General features: G+C 36.2%; 1 long non-coding RNA gene across 1 annotated transcript; it reads left to right on the top strand.

Moving 5' to 3' along the window:
- The first annotated feature begins 7,530 nt into the window (after positions 1-7,530).
- On the top strand, positions 7,531-15,068 carry LOC128667080 (uncharacterized). The gene is made up of 2 exons (XR_008403290.1): positions 7,531-7,656; positions 14,852-15,068. It is a non-coding gene; the product is annotated as an uncharacterized LOC128667080 (long non-coding RNA).
- Positions 15,069-15,827: the final 759 nt, after the last annotated feature.

The raw sequence follows: 15,827 nt of genomic DNA, 5'->3' as shown, positions 1-15,827 counted from the left end.
ACTTTGTATTTATTTTAACTAGGTACAATAGCTATTAAATAGTTATTGACTAATTAATAGCTACCTAGTTAAAATAATTACAAAATTACCTGTAAAATAAATCCTAACCTAAGTTACTATTAAACCTAAGACTACACTATCATTAAATAAATTAACTACAAGTACCTACAATTAAATACAATGAAATAAACTAAACTAAAGTACAAAAAAAACAAACACTAAATTACAAAAAATAAAAAAAATTACAAGAATTTTAAACTAATTACACCTAATCTAAGCCCCCTAATAAAATAACAAAGCCCCCCAAAATAAAAAAAATGCCCTACCCTATACTAAATTACAAAAGTAATCAGCTCTATTACCTTACCAGCCCTGAACAGGGCCTTTTGCGGGGGCATGCCCCAAAGAAAACAGCTCTTTTGCCTGTAAAAAAAACACAATACCCCCCCCCCACATTACAACCCACCACCCACATACCCCTACTCTAACCCAAACCCCCCTTAAATAAACCTAACACTACCCCCCTGAAGATCTCTCTACCGTGTCTTCACCCAGCGGGCCGAAGTCTTCATCCGATGGGGCAGAAGAGGACATCCAGACCGGCAGAAGTCTTCATCCAAGTGGGGCAAGAAGAGGTCTTCCATCCATCAGAAGTCTTGATCCAGGCGGCATCTTCTCTGTTCATCCATCCGGAGCGGAGCGGCAGCATCCTGAAGACATCCCACGCAGAGCATCCTCTTCTTTCTTGATCCGACGACTAGGTGACTGTACCTTTAAGTGACGTCATCCAAGATGGCGTCCCTTGAATTCCGATTGGCTGATAGGATTCTATCAGCCAATCGGAATTAAGGTAGGAAAAATCTGATTGGCTGATTCAATCAGCCAATCAGATTCAAGTTCAATCCGATTGGCTGATCCAATCAGCCAATCAGATTGAGCTCGCATTCTATTGGCTGATCGGAACAGCCAATAGAATGCGAGGTCAATCTGATTGGCTGATTCCATCAGCCAATCGGATTGAACTTGAATCTGATTGGCTGATTAAATCAGCCAATCAGATTTTTCCTACCTTAATTCCGATTGGCTGATAGAATCCTATCAGCCAATCGGAATTCAAGGGACGCCATCTTGGATGACGTCACTTAAGGGTACAGTCACCTAGTCGTCGGATCAAGAAAGAAGAGGATGCTCTGCGTGGGATGTCTTCAGGATGCTGCCGCTCCGCTCCGGATGGATGAACAGAGAAGATGCCGCCTGGATCAAGACTTCTGATGGATGGAAGACCTCTTCTTGCCCCGCTTGGATGAAGACTTCTGCCGGTCTGGATGTCCTCTTCTGCCCCATCGGATGAAGACTTCGGCCCGCTGGGTGAAGACACGGTAGAGAGATCTTCAGGGGGGTAGTGTTAGGTTTATTTAAGGGGGGTTTGGGTTAGAGTAGGGGTATGTGGGTGGTGGGTTGTAATGTGGGGGGGGGGGGGGTATTGTGTTTTTTTTTACAGGCAAAAGAGCTGTTTTCTTTGGGGCATGCCCCGCAAAGGGCCCTGTTCAGGGCTGGTAAGGTAATAGAGCTGATTACTTTTGTAATTTAGTATAGGGTAGGGCATTTTTTTATTTTGGGGGGCTTTGTTATTTTATTAGGGGGCTTAGATTAGGTGTAATTAGTTTAAAATTCTTGTAATTTTTTTTATTTTTTGTAATTTAGTGTTTGTTTTTTTTGTACTTTAGTTTAGTTTATTTCATTGTATTTAATTGTAGGTACTTGTAGTTAATTTATTTAATGACAGTGTAGAGTTAGGTTTAATAGTAACTTAGGTTAGGATTTATTTTACAGGTAATTTTGTAATTATTTTAACTAGGTAGCTATTAATTAGTCAATAACTATTTAATAGCTATTGTACCTAGTTAAAATAAATAGAAAGTTGCCTGTAAAATAAATATAAATGCTAAAATAGCTACAATGTAACTATTAGTTATATTGTAGCTATATTAGGGTTTATTTTACAGGTAAGTATTTAGTTTTATATAGGATTAATTTATTTAGTTAATTTAATGACAGTGTAGTGTTAGGTGTAATTGTAACTTAGGTTAGGGTTTATTTTACAGGTAAATTTGTATTTATTTTAGCTAGGTAGTTATTAACTATTTAATAGCTATTGTACCTAGTTAAAATAAATACAAAGTTGCCTGTAAAATAAATATAAATCCTAAAATAGCTACAATGTAACTATTAGTTATATTGTAGCTATATTAATAGCTAGTAGGGGGCTTAGATTAGGTGTAATTAGTTTAAAATTATTGTAATATTTTATTATTTTTGCTAATTTAGTGTTTGTTTGTTTTTTTGTACTTTTCTGATGGATGGAAGACCTCTTCTTGCCCCGCTTGGATGAAGACTTCTGCCGGTCTGGATGTCCTCTTCTGCCCCATCGGATGAAGACTTCGGCCCGGCTGGGTGAACACGACTCAAGGTAGGGAGATCTTCAGGGGGGTAGTGTTAGGTTTATTTAAGGGGTTTTTGGGTTAGAGTAGGGGTATGTGGGTGGTGGGTTGTAATGTGGGGGGGGGGTATTGTGTTTTTTTTTACAGGCAAAAGAGCTGTTTTCTTTGGGGCATGCCCCGCAAAGGGCCCTGTTCAGGGCTGGTAAGGTAATAGAGCTGTTAACTTTTGTAATTTAGTATAGGTTAGGGCATTTTTTTTATTTTGGGGGGCTTTGTTATTTTATTAGGGGGCTTAGATTAGGTGTAATTAGTTTAAAATTCTTGTAATATTTTTTTATTTTTTGTAATTTAGTGGGGGGGGTTTGTACTTTAGTTTAGTTTTTTTAATTGCATTTAATTGTAGGTACTTGTAGTTAATTTATTTAATGATAGTGTAGTGTTAGGTTTAATTGTAACTTAGGTTAGGATTTATTTTACAGGTAATTTTGTAATTATTTTAACTAGGTAGCTATTAAATAGTCAATATCTATTTAATAGCTATTGAACCTAGTTAAAATGAATACAAAGTTGCCTGTACAATAAATATAAATGCTAATATAGCTGCAATATAACTAATAGTTACATTGTAGCTATATTAGGGTTTATTTTACAGGTAAGTCTTTAGTTTTATATAGGATTTATTTATTTAGTTAATTTAATGATAGTGTAGTGTTAGGTGTAATTGTAACTTAGGTTATGATTTATTTTGCAGGTAAATTTGTATTTATTTTAGCTAGGTAGTTATTAAATAGTTATTAACTATTTAATAACTATTGTACCTAGTTAAAATAAATACAAAGTTGCCTGTAAAATACATATAAATCCTAAAATAGCTACAATGTAACTATTAGTTATATTGAAGCTATATTAATAGCTAGTAGGGGGCTTAGATTAGGTGTAATTAGTTTAAAATTATTGTAATGCCCCAAAGAAAACAGCTCTTTTGCCTGTAAAAAAAAAACACAATCCCTCCCCCCACATTACAACCCACCACCCACATACCCCTACTCTAACCCAAACCCCCCTTAAATAAACCTAACACTACCCCCCTGAAGATCTCCCTACCTTGAGTCGTGTTCACCCAGCCGGGCCGAAGTCTTCATCCGATGGGGCAGAAGAGGACATCCAGACCGGCAGAAGTCTTCATCCAAGCGGGGCAAGAAGAGGTCTTCCATCCATCAGAAAAGTACAAAAAAACAAACAAACACTAAATTAGCAAAAATAATAAAATATTACAATAATTTTAAACTAATTACACCTAATCTAAGCCCCCTACTAGCTATTAATATAGCTACAATATAACTAATAGTTACATTGTAGCTATTTTAGGATTTATATTTATTTTACAGGCAACTTTGTATTTATTTTAACTAGGTACAATAGCTATTAAATAGTTAATAACTACCTAGCTAAAATAAATACAAATTTACCTGTAAAATAAACCCTAACCTAAGTTACAATTACACCTAACACTACACTGTCATTAAATTAACTAAATAAATTAATCCTATATAAAACTAAATACTTACCTGTAAAATAAACCCTAATATAGCTACAATATAACTAATAGTTACATTGTAGCTATTTTAGCATTTATATTTATTTTACAGGCAACTTTGTATTTATTTTAACTAGGTACAATAGCTATTAAATAGTTATTGACTAATTAATAGCTACCTAGTTAAAATAATTACAAAATTACCTGTAAAATAAATCCTAACCTAAGTTACTATTAAACCTAACTCTACACTGTCATTAAATAAATTAACTACAAGTACCTACAATTAAATACAATGAAATAAACTAAACTAAAGTACAAAAAAAACAAACACTAAATTACAAAAAATAAAAAAAATTACAAGAATTTTAAACTAATTACACCTAATCTAAGCCCCCTAATAAAATAACAAAGCCCCCCAAAATAAAAAAATGCCCTACCCTATACTAAATTACAAAAGTAATCAGCTCTATTACCTTACCAGCCCTGAACAGGGCCCTTTGCGGGGCATGCCCCAAAGAAAACAGCTCTTTTGCCTGTAAAAAAAAACACAATACCCCCCCCACATTACAACCCACCACCCACATACCCCTACTCTAACCCAAACCCCCCTTAAATAAACCTAACACTACCCCCCTGAAGATCTCTCTACCGTTTCTTCACCCAGCGGGCCGAAGTCTTCATCCGATGGGGCAGAAGAGGACATCCAGACCGGCAGAAGTCTTCATCCAAGCGGGGCAAGAAGAGGTCTTCCATCCATCAGAAGTCTTGATCCAGGCGGCATCTTCTCTGTTCATCCATCCGGAGCGGAGCGGCAGCATCCTGAAGACATCCCACGCAGAGCATCCTCTTCTTTCTTGATCCGACGACTAGGTGACTGTACCTTTAAGTGACGTCATCCAAGATGGCGTCCCTTGAATTCCGATTGGCTGATAGGATTCTATCAGCCAATCGGAATTAAGGTAGGAAAAATCTGATTGGCTGATTTAATCAGCCAATCAGATTCAAGTTCAATCCGATTGGCTGATGGAATCAGCCAATCAGATTGACCTCGCATTCTATTGGCTGTTCCGATCAGCCAATAGAATGCGAGCTCAATCTGATTGGCTGATTGGATCAGCCAATCGGATTGAACTTGAATCTGATTGGCTGATTGAATCAGCCAATCAGATTTTTCCTACCTTAATTCCGATTGGCTGATAGAATCCTATCAGCCAATCGGAATTCAAGGGACGCCATCTTGGATGACGTCACTTAAAGGTACAGTCACCTAGTCGTCGGATCAAGAAAGAAGAGGATGCTCTGCGTGGGATGTCTTCAGGATGCTGCCGCTCCGCTCCGGATGGATGAACAGAGAAGATGCCGCCTGGATCAAGACTTCTGATGGATGGAAGACCTCTTCTTGCCCCACTTGGATGAAGACTTCTGCCGGTCTGGATGTCCTCTTCTGCCCCATCGGATGAAGACTTCGGCCCGCTGGGTGAAGACACGGTAGAGAGATCTTCAGGGGGGTAGTGTTAGGTTTATTTAAGGGGGGTTTGGGTTAGAGTAGGGGTATGTGGGTGGTGGGTTGTAATGTGGGGGGGGGTATTGTGTTTTTTTTACAGGCAAAAGAGCTGTTTTCTTTGGGGCATGCCCCCGCAAAAGGCCCTGTTCAGGGCTGGTAAGGTAATAGAGCTGATTACTTTTGTAATTTAGTATAGGGTAGGGCATTTTTTTTATTTTGGGGGGCTTTGTTATTTTATTAGGGGGCTTAGATTAGGTGTAATTAGTTTAAAATTCTTGTAATTTTTTTTATTTTTTGTAATTTAGTGTTTGTTTTTTTTGTACTTTAGTTTAGTTTATTTCATTGTATTTAATTGTAGGTACTTGTAGTTAATTTATTTAATGATAGTGTAGTCTTAGGTTTAATAGTAACTTAGGTTAGGATTTATTTTACAGGTAATTTTGTAATTATTTTAACTAGGTAGCTATTAATTAGTCAATAACTATTTAATAGCTATTGTACCTAGTTAAAATAAATACAAAGTTGCCTGTAAAATAAATATAAATGCTAAAATAGCTACAATGTAACTATTAGTTATATTGTAGCTATATTAGGGTTTATTTTACAGGTAAGTATTTAGTTTTATATAGGATTAATTTATTTAGTTAATTTAATGACAGTGTAGTGTTAGGTGTAATTGTAACTTAGGTTAGGGTTTATTTTACAGGTAAATTTGTATTTATTTTAGCTAGGTAGTTATTAACTATTTAATAGCTATTGTACCTAGTTAAAATAAATACAAAGTTGCCTGTAAAATAAATATAAATCCTAAAATAGCTACAATGTAACTATTAGTTATATTGTAGCTATATTAATAGCTAGTAGGGGGCTTAGATTAGGTGTAATTAGTTTAAAATTATTGCAATATTTTATTATTTTTGCTAATTTAGTGTTTGTTTGTTTTTTTGTACTTTTCTGATGGATGGAAGACCTCTTCTTGCCCCGCTTGGATGAAGACTTCTGCCAGTCTGGATGTCCTCTTCTGCCCCATCGGATGAAGACTTCGGCCCGGCTGGGTGAACACGACTCAAGGTAGGGAGATCTTCAGGGGGGTAGTGTTAGGTTTATTTAAGGGGGGTTTGGGTTAGAGTAGGGGTATGTGGGTGGTGGGTTGTAATGTGGGGGGGGGGGGATTGTGTTTTTTTTTACAGGCAAAAGAGCTGTTTTCTTTGGGGCATGCCCCGCAAAAGGCCCTGTTCAGGGCTGGTAAGGTAATAGAGCTGTTAACTTTTGTAATTTAGTATAGGGTAGGGCATTTTTTTTATTTTGGGGGGCTTTGTTATTTTATTAGGGGGCTTAGATTAGGTGTAATTAGTTTAAAATTCTTGTAATATTTTTTTATTTTTTGTAATTTAGTGGGGGGGGGGGTTGTACTTTAGTTTAGTTTTTTAATTGTATTTAATTGTAGGTACTTGTAGTTAATTTATTTAATGATAGTGTAGTGTTAGGTTTAATTGTAACTTAGGTTAGGATTTATTTTACAGGTAATTTTGTAATTATTTTAACTAGGTAGCTATTAAATAGTCAATATCTATTTAATAGCTATTGAACCTAGTTAAAATGAATACAAAGTTGCCTGTACAATAAATATAAATGCTAAAATAGCTACAATGTAACTATTAGTTATATTGCAGCTATATTAGGGTTTATTTTACAGGTAAGTCTTTAGTTTTATATAGGATTTATTTATTTAGTTAATTTAATGATAGTGTAGTGTTAGGTGTAATTGTAACTTAGGTTATGATTTATTTTACAGGTAAATTTGTATTTATTTTAGCTAGGTAGTTATTAAATAGTTATTAACTATTTAATAACTATTGTACCTAGTTAAAATAAATACAAAGTTGCCTGTAAAATACATATAAATCCTAAAATAGCTACAATGTAACTATTAGTTATATTGAAGCTATATTAATAGCTAGTAGGGGGCTTAGATTAGGTGTAATTAGTTTAAAATTATTGTAATATTTTATTATTTTTTGTAATTTAGTGTTTGTTTGTATTTTGGTACTTGTATGATGGATGGAAGACCTCTTCTTGCCCCGCTTGGATGAAGACTTCTGCCGGTCTGGATGTCCTCTTCTGCCCCATCGGATGAAGACTTCGGCCCGGCTGGGTGAACACGACTCAAGGTAGGGAGATCTTCAGGGGGGTAGTGTTAGGTTTATTTAAGGGGGGTTTGGGTTAGAGTAGGGGTATGTGGGTGGTGGGTTGTAATGTGGGGGGGGATTGTGTTTTTTTTTTTACAGGCAAAAGAGCTGTTTTCTTTGGGGCATGCCCCGCAAAGGGCCCTGTTCAGGGCTGGTAAGGTAATAGAGCTGTTAACTTTTGTAATTTAGTATAGGGTAGGGCATTTTTTTTTATTTTGGGGGGCTTTGTTATTTTATTAGGGGGCTTAGATTAGGTGTAATTAGTTTAAAATTCTTGTAATATTTTTTTATTTTTTGTAATTTAGTGTTTGTTTTTTTTTGTAATTTAGTGGGGGGGTTTTGTACTTTAGTTTATTTAATTGTAGATAATTGTAGGTACTTGTAGTTCATTTATTTAATGACAGTGTAGTGTTAGGTTTAATTGTAACTTAGGTTAGGATTTATTTTACAGGTAATTTTGTAATTATTTTAACTAGGTAGCTATTAATTAGTCAATAACTATTTAATAGCTATTGTACCTAGTTAAAATAAATACAAAGTTGTCTGTAAAATAAATATAAATCCTAAAATAGCTACAATGTAACTATTAGTTATATTGCAGCTATATTAGGGTTTATTTTACAGGTAAGTATTTTGTTTTAAATATGATTCATTTATTTAGTTAATTTAATGATAGTGTAGTGTTAGGTGTTAGTGTAACTTAGGTTAGGATTTATTTTACAGGTAAATTTGTATTTATTTTAGCTAGGTAGTTATTAAATAGTTATTAACTATTTAATAACTATTGTACCTAGTTAAAATAAATACAAAGTTGCCTGTAAAATAAAAATAAATCCTAAAATAGCTACAATGTAACTATTAGTTATATTGCAGCTATATTAGGGTTTATTTTACAGGTAAGTATTTAGTTTTAAATAGGATTCATTTATTTAACTATAGTAAACTTATTTCGTTTTATTTAAATTATATTTAAGTTAGGGGGTGTTAGGGTTAGGGTTAGACTTAGGTTTAGGGGTTAATAACCTTATTATAGTAGCGGCGACGATGGGGGCGGGAGATTAGGGGTTAATAATTGTAGGTAGGTGGCGGCGATGTTAGGGAGGGCAGATTAGGGGTTAATAAAATGTATTATAGTGTTTGCGAGGCGGGAGTGCGGCGGTTTAGGGGTTAATACATTTATTATAGTGGCGGCGATTTGCGGTCGGCAGATTAGGGGTTAATACTTGTAGTTAGATTGCGGCGACGTTGGGGGGAGGCAGATTAGGGGTTAATAACTATAATGTAGGGGTCGGCGGTGTTAGGGACAGCAGATTAGGGGTTAATAGTTATAATGTAGGCGGCGGCGATATCGGGTCGGCAGATTAGGGGTTAATACTTATAGTTAGATTGCGGCGACGTTGGGGAGGCAGATTAGGGGTTAATAACTATAATGTAGGGGTCGGCGGTGTTAGGGACAGCAGATTAGGGGTTAATAGCTATAATGTAGGCGGGCGGCGATATCGGGTTGGCAGATTAGGGGTTATACTTGTAGTTAGATTGCGGCGACGTTGGGGGAGGCAGATTAGGGGTTAATAACTATAATGTAGGGGTCGGCGATGTTAGGGACAGCAGATTAGGGGTTAATAGCTATAATGTAGGTGGCGGCGATATTCGGTCGGCAGATTAGGGGTTAATAAAATAATGCAGGTGTCAGCGATAGCGGAGGCGGCAGATTAGGGGTTAATAAGTGTTAGATTAGGGGTGTTTAGAGACTCGGGGTACATGTTAGGGTGTTAGGTGCAGACTTAGTGTTTCCCCATAGGAAACAATGGGGCTGCGGTGTTAGTTTTTTTTCAGCCGAAACTCCCCATTGTTTCCTATGGGGAAATGCCGAATCTTAACGAGCTAATTCGGATTTATTCGGAGATACGGCAGCTATTTCGGATTCATTTGGTAGATTCGGAAGTATTTTAATTCGGAAATCCGAATCGATCCGAATCTCCGAATTTACCGAATTTACTGAATTTCCGAATTAATCTGAAACGAACCGCACATGTCTAGAATGGATTTAACTCTGAATTTTATGTCATCAATCTTAGATAATGTATACTACGCTACTTGTTTGATATAGGAGTCCTTAATCATCTATTCTCTAAACAATTCAGCATATTAATTTAATTTGCTTGTGATCTTTGTATCCATCTATATTGATTCTTCCATTCCAATATGGATAAAACTTGTTATATATGTGTATTTGTATTTTTTATACATACTAAAATGTCCATAAGATATTCCTGAAAATTGTTTAGCGATCTATTAACTTGCTAATTTTAGAATAGCTAGAATTATTGGAGCTTTGTGACTATGAATTTTGTTGATTATGTGTGTTTGAACAACAAGAAAACAAAATACTAAAAACAAAAAACAAGTAACTAATTACCTATCAGTCCATATGTATAGTGTATATACACGTGTGGTGTATAAAGGTTTAACGGTTGAAGGGTGTGTTACCCATCAACCAATTATGTTTTAGTGCTCCTTTTTTAAAGTGGGGAAATGACCTAAACTGTAGTGTCTATGATTACGGCTCTATAGCCGAAATGCGTAGGACCTGTCATTCCTGTACCTGTCTATTTTTTTTTACTTTTGTGCGTTTTTTTTAATCAATTTAAATAAATTGGACGTTTTAATCTGGAACCAGGACTTTTCTCTTTTTTCATTTTTAAACAAAGGTTATTTGAGATATAGCAAAGTACGATTGACTTTGAACCCTGTTAAAGGGATATGAAACCCAATTTTTTTTCTTTTATGATTCAGATAGAGCAGCAATAACTTTCTAATTTACTCCTATTATCAATTTTGTTTTGTTCCTTTGGTATCTTTATTTAAAAAGCAGGAATGTAAGCTTAGAAGCCGGACCATTTTTGTTTCAGCACCTGGGTAGCACTTGCTGATTGGTGGCTAAATGTACCTAAGCTTACATTCCTGCTTTTTCAAATAAAGATAGCAAGAGAACAAAGACAAATTGATACTAGGCGTAAATCAGAAAGTTGCTGCTCTATCTGAAACATGAAAGAATAAATGTTGGTTTAATATTCCTTTAACATTGGCATATTCCACACAAACATTGTCTGCACTCTTTTAGTTCTTTACCTTAACATATGATATAAGGTAAACCTAGGTTTCAACATGGTAGTACTGATTACTTAGAAACTAAAGTATATAATAGATACTAAAACTTTACACTTATTTCTTCAATATTTCAACAATATTATTTAAAAATACATATACACATTAGTCTCAGGGTATTCTTTGCTTTGAATACCTCATTAAATCTATCACTCTTTTAATATCCCTTTAACATGGGTACATTTCTATAAGGACAGTCTAGTCAAAAATAAACTTTCATGAACTTTGCAATTCACTTTTGTAATCAATTTTGCTTTGTTCTTTTGGTATTCTAAACCTAGGTATGCTCATATGCTAATTTCTAAGCTCTTGATAGCCGCCTCTAATCTGAATGCATTTTGACAGTTTTTCACAGCTAGAGAGCGTTAGTTTATGTGTGCCATATATAACATTGTGCTCATGCCCGTGGAGTTACCTAGGAGTCAGCACTGATTGGCTAAAATGCAAGTCTGTCAAATGAACTGAAATAAGGTGGCAGACTGCAGAGGCTTAGATACAAGGTAATCACAGAGGTAAAAAGTATATTAATGTAATAGTGTTGGTTATGCAAAACTGGGGAATGGTTAATAAAGGGATTATCTGTTTAAAACAATAAAAATTTTAGTGTAGACTGCCCCTTTAAATCAAATATTTTTTTTAAAAAAAATCAAAAATTAAATGTGCGTTTCTGCCCCTATCCTCTCAAGTCTGACATCTCTTCGTTGGCTCTGTTTTTTCACTTTTTTTTACCCTACTTTTTTTTCTTTTCCTGCTGTAAATAAAACTTTGCTCTTTATACAAATACCGTGTTTCATTGCCATAGCATTTGGCAAGTCTGTCTGATTTGGGGTTACAGGTATCTTTCTCTCGTGTCAGTAACCTAAGGTGCGAATAAATGTGCTGAGTTAGCGTTTTTATATGTGATAAGGGGGTTAACTCTTCATCTGTCAATTATCTATTTACTATATACCATGTGTAAAGGGACAATATACTAACAATCTGTTGCCCCTTAACACGTTTCTAGAGACTTGTTGCACCAGCTGCGGGGTACAAAATATATGTATCATTTAGGTTTCTTTTTGTATTTGAAATAGACATTGCTCATTGTATCATGACACATTCAAATAAGCTGAGCTTGCAGGGAGCACAGAACTCCCTATATTTCCCTCTGTACACAAAAGCCTAATTTTAATATTTTTCTGTATAGAGAAATTGAAAATTAACATTTTAGTACATTATTCTCTGACCCCCATGGAAAGTGTAATTTCTTCTGCTGACTTTTGTTTGCATAGCATTTCTGTATCTGCCAAAAGCGCCTTCAATGGGGACGTGAGCATCAGAACTGGACCATGGAGCAATGGAAAGAGGTTGCCTGGTCTAATGAATGACATTTTCTTATAGATCAGGTGGATGGCCGAGTAGGTAGTCTACCTGGGGAAGAGATGACCGTTGGATGGACAATGGGAAGAAGATAGGCCAGCGGAGGCAGTGTTATGCTCTGGGCAATGTTCTGCTGGGAAATCTTGGGTCCTGGCACTCATGTGCAGGGCCGGCTCAACCATGGGGCCAAGTGTGTCCAATGGACCCAGGCATCACTTGACAGTCATTGTCAGACCCAGACCATTCCTGTCCTCTGTGGGGGAAGTAGTAGGTTCCCAGGAGCATAACCTCATCATGCACAAAGATACAAAATTGGTCAGGGGAAACATTCTAGTTGGGACACGTGCATCTCTTCCCTAACTACCTTCCCACTTATTGAACAATTGTACATACGCATTGGTTGCATGCAGATAGGCTTAGTAAGGCAAGCGGCCAGGCTACTAGGTTGATATGCTAATCAGAACTTAAACTACTGTGGGGGGGACGGGATGTAATTTCATTCTTTGACCCAGACAGCACAATATATTGAGCTGGCCCTGTTCATGTCAATGTTACTGTGACACGTACCACCTACCTAGAGATTGTTGCAGACCACCTACACCCCTTCATGGCAATGGTGTTCCCTGATAGCAGTGGCCTCTTTCAGCAGGATAATGTCACTTTTCTGAGGCTAACGCAGCCATTCAGAAAACTCGTAATACCAGTGTTGGCTTAAGGGAGCGCTGGAAAAAAAAGGAGCGTTAGCCCCGCAGGTTTTTACCGACAAAACTCGTAATCTAGGCGTTAGTTTGTTAATGTTTAAACACCAAATAAAACTTTAAAAAATACATCTACATGTTATTCTCAGACTAACCTTTTATTTCAATGCTTCATTCTATCTAGCATTTATTTAGGGCTAGATTACAAGTGGAGTGCTAATTTATCGCGTGCCCGCAAGTGGGCAAATGTGCCCGTTTGCGGGCACGCAATAAATAACCAGCCATTAGAAGTGTCTGGTTATTGCTACTATATGCTTGTGGTAGCAACTAGCGCTTATAAAATTAACCAGAGATCAGATCTCTGGTTAATTTTATAAATATGCCCCAAATGCCCCCAAAATACAGTGTAGTGTATTTTATAAAAAAATACAAATTGTATTATTATTATTTTTTAATAAAATAATTGCACTAGGTAGTATTTTGGGGGTAAAGTTGGTCAGAGTAGGGTGTTATATTTGCTGCATCGCTGCACTACTTACCCCCTTCGCTGATTCTGAGCTTGCGTAACTTTACACTTTAGTTGTAATACCAGCTAATATTTGTGGGCGCTGGTATTACTCAATGGAGCACTAATATTGCTTGCACGCAAGCAATATTTAGCACTCCACTTATAATCTGGCTCAAACAGGCCCATTTATCAAGCTCCGTATGGAGCTTGAAGGGCCGTGTTTCTGGCGAGTCTTCAGACTCGCCAGAAACACAACTTATGAAGCAGCGGTCTAAAGACCGCTGCTCCATAACCCTGTTCGCCTGCTCTGAGCAGGCGGACAGGAATAGCCGGAAATCAACCCGATCGAATACGATCAGGTTGATTGACACCTCCCTGCTGGCAGCCGATTGGCCGCGAGTCAGCAGGGGGCGGCGTTGCACCAGCAGCTCTTGTGAGCTGCTGATGCAATGTTAAATGCGGAGAGCGTATTGCTCTCCGCATTTAGCGAGGTCTTGCGGACCTGATCCACAGTGTCGGATAAGGTCCGCAAGACCTTTGATAAATTGGGGCTTTAGTGTTTAATGTCCCTTTAAATAAGCAAGCACCTCACACAGCATGGGAGTATCACAGAAGTAAATAGAATACTGTCTTACTAAATGCTACTCTGCTATATCATTTTCCTTTGGGAAGGGAAGTGGGGATATGAAGATTTAGAATATGACAAATCTAGATAGCACATTACTTTATATTTTGTAAAAGGAAAAAAACACAATTGAAAAGGAAATAAACTGCACACTGTGACTTTCACTCTTTCATCTACAAAAGTCTAGGAACACAACCAAAATTTTAAATTACAACATAGGGTATCAAATAGTCCACATTGATTTCTAGAGAAGTAAAATATAAATATCTTAAGGAAAAAAAGTCTCAATATAGTAACCCCTTAACGACTGAGATGTACCATGTATGTTGCCGCTCATTAAGGGTTATTTATTTTTTTAAATAGCATGTGTCCCACCACAAGTGGCGGTACCGGCTATTATACCCTCCCTTCTTGTCATCGTAAATAGCGTGGCCTCAACACTGGCAGCGAGACCGCGCATTTAATAGCACTTCCCTATTCAAGGACGAGTGATGTACAGGGTACGTTGCTAGTCTTTAAGGGGTTAAAGTATAGGTTCTAAGCATCCCATTGGCAGGTAGTGACACAAAATCTGTTTGATTAGGACCGTGGCCAAATATGTTAATATCTAGATGAAAATTGCATTGACATGAGAATTTATGGCAGTTAAAAATACAATTTTTTTTTAGTATTCATCACAACCTTGAAGTTGAAATAAAGGCGTGTTATTTTTTTTGTCAGATTTACTTGTTTAGTTCTACAAATTAAAGTTCTGCTGTAAACTAAGCAATTAGCATAGAATGCCCATGTTTATGTAATTTTTGTTTTTATTTTTTACAGGCCGGTGCCAAATTCAAGATCATAGAACAGATACAGATGGACATCAGCTTATATTTTTGTTGTTCTGTCAACATTATTGTGCGTCTGCATTATACTTGTACCCTAGGCCTATACTATAAGTTATTCTCTGGTTTATTACAATGTCTTATTTAAAATGTTTTAATACCTGAAAAATTTGAAGCCTAATAAAAGTTTAAATTACTTTTGTAAGAGTCAATGCTGTTGTTTTTTTGGAGTCATTTCTAAAGGATTTTTTGGTGAATATTTTTATCTTCATACAGTATTGAGGTTAACAGATCATATTTACCAGACAGGCAAATGCTAATTTTATTAAAATCAGCAAAAGCATGAAATCAATAAAAAATAAATATGATTTTCCTAGTTTAACTTCTGGTAACAATTGCAGTTAGTTATATGCAATAATTATTTTTTATATATGCACAGATATGGAGATATCTGTTAAACAAATATTCATAAAGAAGTAATCAATAAAATGACGGCCAAAAAACACTGAAAGGGAGGTAAAAACATGAAACATAATAACCATGGGCAGAACTGAAGACTGATTTATAAGTGGAATGCCTTAAAGGGGTGTGCTGTAAAAAGGGGCCATACTGTACCTGAGATAATGATATTAGTGTTATAATATAACTCTAATATAAGCATACATCAAGTATTCAACTTAAAGGGATACTAAACCCATTGTTTTGCTTTTATGATTCGATTTTATGATTTTATGATAGAGCATTACATTTTCTAATGTACTCCTATTATCAATTTTTCTTCATTCTATTGCTATCTTTATTTGAAAAAAGCAGAAATGTAAGATTAGGAGCTGGCCCATTTTTGTTTTAGCACCTGGGTAGTGCTTGCATATTGGTAGCTACATTTAGCCACCAATCAGCAAGCACTACCCTTGTGCTGAACCAAAAATGGGCCGACTCTTGAACTTACTTTCCTGCTTTTTCGAATAAAA

This window comes from Bombina bombina, chromosome 7 (genome assembly GCF_027579735.1).
Source record: "Bombina bombina isolate aBomBom1 chromosome 7, aBomBom1.pri, whole genome shotgun sequence".
Classification (NCBI taxonomy): Eukaryota; Metazoa; Chordata; class Amphibia; order Anura; family Bombinatoridae; genus Bombina; species Bombina bombina.
The sequence above is the reverse complement of the archived record's forward strand: the minus strand, read 5'-3'. Positions and strand labels throughout refer to the sequence as shown.